The following is a 7,395-nucleotide window of genomic DNA, read 5'->3' as shown; positions in this document are numbered from 1 at the left end:
CAGAGCTGCAATAAACTTACTGGTGATAATAAATTGTGGTTCCTAGCTTTGATTTTTTCTTTTTTTTTTCTTTTTTTTTCTTGGTGGTGGTGGTGTGGGGAGGTGATTGTTGTTTACAAGGAAACATCACACTTTAATGAATGCTTTTTAGTGGCTATCACCGATGCAGCCATTTAGGAAGAACAGAAATATTTGTTACATATCTTTATTTACACATTTCACTTTTTTATTGTCAAATGATACATGGTGCAGTGAACACATCATGGATGTAATACTGCCACCTCTTGGTTATGTAAATGAGGTGTTCCGTAGTCATAATTCTCTGTGTTTAAATTTGAAAATACAAGTGCTTAAAAGTCAACCAAGGCTTTTCTCTGTTGGTTTAGCAAAAACAGTTGTAAATAAATATCTATGCATGTGTGGATGCTTTCAGAGCCTCTATAATATAAAGTACATTATCTATGCATTAAAAGATACCTGTGCTTATGAAACAAAAGTGACAGTGACATTTTGTGCTGAAGCATTCCAGAAAACAATGTTCATACTTGGAATAAGTTTAAAGTGTCCTTTATTCAATCAAGATCAAGCTAATTTAATCTGTGCCTAAGTATAACCTAAAGCATAGAAATCCAATCATTTTCTTTTTTCTTTCTTTTTTCAAAAGAGCATTCCTTCCTCATTTTAATCAATTTTAATCACTTTAGCAAGGTATTAGATCACCAGATTACAGGCTTGGAAAGCTGGCATTTTCTTATTAAGGAAGATCTAAAACCTTGCCTAAAAGTGCCCTAGGAACATAAAGGCTAGATGACTATTTTTTTTTCTCTCACTCAGGTAAGGAGGAGCTTATGAAGACAGCAAGCTGGGTTATCTTCCTGTGGTTAGGCGGATGCTCATTTCAACAAAACTGGCAAGACCTAACCACAGTGCTACATCAATACTGCCATCTGGGTAAATGTTTTACTCTTTTAATAACAGCTCTCATTTCTACCATGCTTTATATTTTACCCAGCCCCTCCACATCAATCAGCTCACATGATCAGATAGTCAGTTTCCTTGACAGTGGGAGAGCATTCAATGCCGTCATAAAGGACCCGCTGCCTTTTTGTCTGTCAGGTAGTCAGTGGCGCTGTTATTCAAGTTGAGCAATAATACACATATGCTGTTGTCCAGACACAAAGGTGACCCCACTGACACTGTCAGCGGGATAGATACACACTTGGCAAATGTCAGGGGCTGTAAGGATCGTCATACGCTTCTGCTTGCCTGTTTACCCTGGCAACCGAACACTGGTCCAGGACTGAGGACAGAGTGTGTGACTTTAGAATGGGTGATATTCTGTGTAAAAGCTTTAGGGAGAAAAACCAAATATCAACAGCAGATTAGACCTTAGAGATCATCCATTTTGACTCTCTGTTTCTCAAAATGGAAAAATGAGTCCTCATAGTGGACGTGAAGAGGTCACCCAGCAGGTGGGTGGCATAGTGGGACCAGAAGTCTGGTTCTCTGACTGCAAGGCTGGTCTCCTTCCATGCCATCAGTCTTTCTCTGGGCTTTTTAGCTCTGGCTGCAGCCTTCAGGTAGCTTCACTTCTAGAAGTTGACATCTGGTTCCTTCAGAGTAGCTTTCCAATCACAAGTGGTAATCAAAGGCTTTTAGGTCACCCTCCCTCACTCAATGCCCTGATCAGTGAATCCTGTTGGTTTTAGGAAATGATTCTAGGTACAGGAGCAGCTTCTAGGTCAGGGATACTTTTCAGATCTGGGACATAATCTCCTCCAGTGTTAGAAGTAAATGGGTACACCTCAAATAACAAGTCACGGAAGAGGAAGTTGCAGAACATGGCCTCTGACCTTTACATAGCCAATGGAGAAACTGCCACCTCAAAGTGAGTGAAGAGGTGTCTTGCACCAAGTGTCACAGCAAGGTTGGGGTCCTTTGAAGGCTAGTGCTTTTCCTGAAGCAGGGTGACACCTGTATCATTGTTCTAGTGCAACAACTGACAGGGCACTGGGAAGAAAGAGTTTTTAAAGAAGGAAGGAAAATTTGAGACTGGAGGGTGCCCCATGGAGGCTCGATAATCCTGAAGGGATAGTCATTGTGTAAGGCAGCAGCTGGAAGAGGGGGTACTCATTTTCTTCAACTGAATTTCCCTCAAGTAGCAGGTTTGTCTGCTTCCCACTGTTCTCACTGACCAGCCTGAGACCTGACGCAGTGTTGTGCAGAATATAAGATATCCGAATAAGTTGGAGTCCAGCCACACTGTGTTCTTCTGGCCCAATAACCAATACCTGGCTCCCGAACTATGGAAGACCATAGAACATTTGTCAAAATGACTGTTTCCACAGGCCGCAGAGGCCCTCCTGTTCTCTGCTGTGATTCTGCATGGGCCTCTGAGGCAGCGATTACAGCTATGATGGTGATGCCGGAAGGGACTCTGTGTAATTGGGCGCCCATACAGTGTTGAAAAGGGAAGAGTTTTGAACTTCAGGTAATGAAGGCCTCACTCAGTCAGTAAATATGAGACATTCTCATTCATTCAGCAGCCAGCTGGACAGGGGCCTCGCAAGGCCAGCCTCAGCACATCATTTCCATTAAGAGATGAAGGGCACATAATACTGTGGAGGAGGTGGCCTCTAGGGTCACAGTGTAGGTCCGGGGCACTATTCTAAGCCTACATGTTATAAGTGTCATTATTGCTTTTAATGGTCTTGGAACAAGCAAGAGAAAGAGAGAGAGAGAGAGAGAGCGCCAGAGTGTATGTGTGAGCAGTGTGGGAGGTGTGTATGAGAGCATGCTCTGAATGATGTGTGGAAGTGTGATGTTGTGAGCCTGCATGTGTTGTGTGTCTGTGGATATCTTTTGTGGTTCGGGTGAAGCACTGTAAAGGGGTGGGAATTATAGGGTGTGTGTAGTGTGTTGGTGAGGGGGTGGGGAGGGGAACATTCCACCCACCAATGGCCCAACTAGGTAAGGAGGATAGTGACTTAGTATCCAGCAGTCCCACTGGCTGAGGGATACTGAGTCACCTGATATTTTGGGCTCTCTGGGACTCTAGAGCCACGCATCACCCTAATCCAAAGTTCTGAACTTTCTTCGCTTGCCGACCACCGGTAACAATAATAGCTATAATTTATTGAGCATTTACCATGTATCAGGTACTGTGCTAAACTCTCTCCATATATGAGTTTATTTTATTCTTATAACAATGTTGTGACATAGGCTCTATTACTGTCCAGTTTCTGTGGATGAGGAAAATGAAGCACAGAGTGTTTAAGTAACTTCACCAAGGCCACTCGACTTGTAGATGACAGGGTCAGAATTTGAACCTAGGCAACTTGGCTACATAGCCCGTGCTCTTTGCAACTATTTTCTACAGTCTCTTATCTATCACTTCCTTATCAAAGCCCACTATTTGGAGGATCCCAACCCCCTCCTGTTACAGATGAGAGAATGTAAGGAGAGGAGAGGCAATTGGCCTTGGGCTCAAGTGGTCATCGGTAGAGCCCATTGTTCACATGCACTCTGCCCCTTCCTGGAAGTTGGGCAGCCAATCTCCTGAGGGGAGGCATCTATTCCATGAGAATCGTACACAATTCTGTCCCTGCTACCATTAGCAGCCTTTATTTCAGGGGCTTGAGCACATTTGGTTAGGAACAGAGTCCCTTTGCCAGTTTGTGAGCACATAGAATCATTCCATTTTGTTTCTCCTTTGTCATTTATATTGTGAATGGGGGTATATTTTGCTTAAAGCTGCACACATATGCACCTTTCAAAGTACCATAATATATCGGCCTTGGAGTATTAGGGGGAAAGCAAGTTTGACAAATCTAGTGAAACACCTCAGAGGACACTAATCCAGAAAGGTTATAGCCTTTAAAAAAATAGCCAAAGTGTTAAGGCAGGATCTGTGATAAGACTGGAGGCTAAGCCATAGGAATATGAAGATTCATTTATGAATGGCTCTTGGTGATATGACAAAATGAAATGAAGTATAAGGAACTGTAAAATTGCTTTTTAAGTTTAAATTTTACACTGTGTAGCCATGTGTATTGGATAAGCAAAACAAGACTGCAAATGGTTGATCAGTGTTTTAGACCATCTTAATGGCCAAATTGTATGGACTGTTTGGATGCTAGAATAATTTGTGCACAGATCAAGCAAGGCTACCATGTCCAAAATGAGCTGCCTGGGGAAAAAGTAACCTTAGCAGTGATCATGAGATATCCCCTCTCTAAGTTTTTTGAGCAGCATATGGCCCATCTAGTTGTCTACTAACTTGGAAATATGATGTTTTTAACCAAGAAGCAAATTCTAGACTTAGAAGAAATAGATACAAAGCCCAGCTTGTAAATCAGGAACACACATTATGCTTTTTACTCTGGAAATGTGGCAAATGAGCCCAAAAATGAACTCACTATATAAATCACTGGATGAGCCAACTTTCCAGAAAACTGTCAGAACAACCATGGAAGATAAAAGGGAGCTTATTTAAGAGTACAACCTTCAAAAATGGCTAGGCTCCTCACCTCATACCAGCTAAGAGGACAGGAGACTGGCAGTTCTGGCAGGTTCAGGCTCTTCTGTGTTTTTTCTCCCAACTTTCAGTAAAAGTGATACCAGGTAACTGCCCATCCCTGGCTGGAAATGGGGGGCAGGGAGTGGGAGATTGACAGTGGCTTTTGACACACAGGAAAAATACTATTTTAAATATTTGTTTCTTTTTTTTGAAAGACAGCAACAACAATTTAATATCAGCTGTCAACAGACAGAAGGACAGAAGAAAGAGGAATACAAGGCATTTGGAAATTAGACAAGTAGGCACAAATTCCTCCCCAATATTTCCATTCCTGCTTTCTGAAGAGTTAGGCTAATGTTCAGAAAAGCGATAGACTTGCAGCTGAGAAATGATGCTCCTGAGATTTTAATTGTTATTTAAAAATAATGCGAACTACAGCAAGAACTTGACAGTATCATGGCTGCTAGTCACTCTGGTAGGTTCCAACACAAGACATGTCAGGCATTCTCTGCAAGGTTTCCTGTTCCTTTTGATCTTTTTCTTTGTGCATTTCCTAACTTACAGTTTTCTTCAATAACCATAACCATTTCTTCTGTTAAACAGGACAACTTTTAAGCTATTGTACTTAAACCTTGGAAAGAAACAATTATCCTGGTCCCAAAAGCTTGAAATGGCATTCGACGGTGTTCAAATACACAATCTCATTTGAGCCTTACAAACGTCCCTCAGGTATGTATGTAAGGCGGACATGGTTATTTCCATTTTCCAGATAGAATACTGAGGCCCCAAGACATGAAGCAACTTACTAAGATTATCTTGTGAGTGGGTGGTGGAGCTAAATGTAAGCCACATCTTCTGACTCTACTTCTCTATAGTCAGACTATGTCTGACTGCAGAGCAAATTGCAAAATATCTGATAACTCAAAGATGTTTACCACTGGATACTGGAAAGAGAGCAAACTTCCACTGAGTAAGGCCAATTGGACATGCATCTTCCCACCAGCCTTCAATCCTCTAGGAGGGACCTGGGGTGGGGATGGGAAAGATCGTTTGTGTGAGCATAGCTCCCCCTGGCTGCAGTGGGCCAAGGCCCCATCTGGGATTATGTGATTTGTGAGGCCAAGCATAAAATGCAAATGCAAGGCTCCTTGTTCAAAAATCATTAAGAATTTCAAGATAGTGAAAGGGAAAATAAGGGAAGGGAGAAGAAATGTGTGGGAAATATCAGAAAGGGAGACAGAACGTAAAGACTGCTAACTCTGGGAAACGAACTAGGGGTGGTAGAAGGGGAGGAGGGCGGGGGGTGGGAGTGAATGGGTGACGGGCACTGGGTGTTATTCTGTATGTTAGTAAATTGAACACCAATAAAAAAAAAATTAAAAAAAAAAAAAAGAATTTCAAGATAGTAACAGCAGAGCATCTAACCAAGTCCGGGGCCCTTCTCAACACAGGCCCTGTATAACAACACAGGTTGCCCTGGAATCTGGCCCTGTCCCCGCCCAGAGCACTGATGGTGAGTCCAGAAGACTTCTTCTCAGGCACTAGCTCATCAAGAAAGTGACCAGAGTGGTCTAGTTTCATTCTTCTGCATGTGGATGTCCAATTTTCCCAGCACCATTTATTGAAGAGACTGTCTTTCTTCCAATGGATAGTCTTTCCTCCTTTATCGAATATTAGTTGCCCATAAAGTTCAGGGTCCACTTCTGGATTCTCCATTCTGTTCCACTGATCTATGTGTCTGTTTTTGTGCCAGTACCACACTGTCTTGATGACCACAGCTTTGTAGTACAACCTGAAATCTGGCATTGTGATGCCCCCCAACGAAAGATGAATGGATAAAGAAGATGTGGTTTATGTATACAATGGAATATTACTCAGCTATTAGAAATGACAAATACCCACCATTTGCTTCAACGTGGATGGAACTGGAGGGTATTATGCTGAGTGAAGTAAGTCAGTCAGAGAAGGACAAACATTATATGTTCTCATTCATTTGGGGAATATAAATAATAGTGAAAGGGAAAATAAGGGAAGGGAGAAGAAATGTGTGGGAAATATCAGAAAGGGAGACAGAACATAAAGACTGCTAACTCTGGGAAACGAACTAGGGGTGGTAGAAGGGGAGGAGGGCGGGGGGTGGGAGTGAATGGGTGACGGGCACTGGGTGTTATTCTGTATGTTAGTAAATTGAACACCAATAAAAAAATTAATTAAAAAAAAAAAAAAAAAAAGAAAGTGACCAGACCTCGCCTGATGTGGCTAGCCCAGAGTGCCCAAGAGAAACTGCTATGGAAGTTTCTGTTTTTCCAACTATACAGTAGAGGAAAGCAAGCAACAAGATAAAAAAAATAGTTGAGGGGATCCCTGGGTGGCTCAGCAGTTTAGCGCCTGCCTTGGGCCCAGGGCATGATCCTGGAGTCCCGGGATCGAGTCCCACATCGGGCTCCCTGCATGGAGCCTGCTTCTCCCTCTGCCTGTGTCTCTGCCTCTCTCTCTCTCTCTTTCTCTCTCTCTCTCTCTTTCTCTCTCTCTCTCGTCTCTCATGAAAAAATAAATAAAATCTTTAAAAAAATAGTTGAGGCTCCAATGAAAGAAACAAGACATCTGTGCAAACACAACTGACAGTGACAAGGGCAGATCAAACTTGACACCGGACACAGACAAGGTACTCAAAGAGTATTTGCCAAAGGACTAGCAGGATAGAAGCTGTGCTTTGTCACATTCCCCACCCCCACCCCCTAAGCCCAGAAGGTTCTGTAATATGGAAATATGAGGAGACACGGATTATGCGAGTAAGTGATCTCAGCAGCTTAGCACCTGGGGTCGATATCATTGGAGGAAGAAGCAGTTTTCTACCAGGTAAAACCCTCCAAAGG

The 7,395-nt window shown here is 42.7% G+C and overlaps 1 long non-coding RNA gene across 1 annotated transcript; it reads left to right on the top strand.

The window, feature by feature from the left end:
- Positions 1-832: 832 nt before the first annotated feature.
- On the top strand, positions 833-6,638 carry LOC125754606 (uncharacterized). Its single transcript, XR_007409279.1, has 3 exons — positions 833-951; positions 5,123-5,248; positions 5,971-6,638. It is a non-coding gene; the product is annotated as an uncharacterized LOC125754606 (long non-coding RNA).
- Positions 6,639-7,395: the final 757 nt, after the last annotated feature.

This window comes from Canis lupus, chromosome X (genome assembly GCF_003254725.2).
Source record: "Canis lupus dingo isolate Sandy chromosome X, ASM325472v2, whole genome shotgun sequence".
NCBI classification, from domain to species: Eukaryota; Metazoa; Chordata; class Mammalia; order Carnivora; family Canidae; genus Canis; species Canis lupus.
The sequence above is the reverse complement of the archived record's forward strand: the minus strand, read 5'-3'. Positions and strand labels throughout refer to the sequence as shown.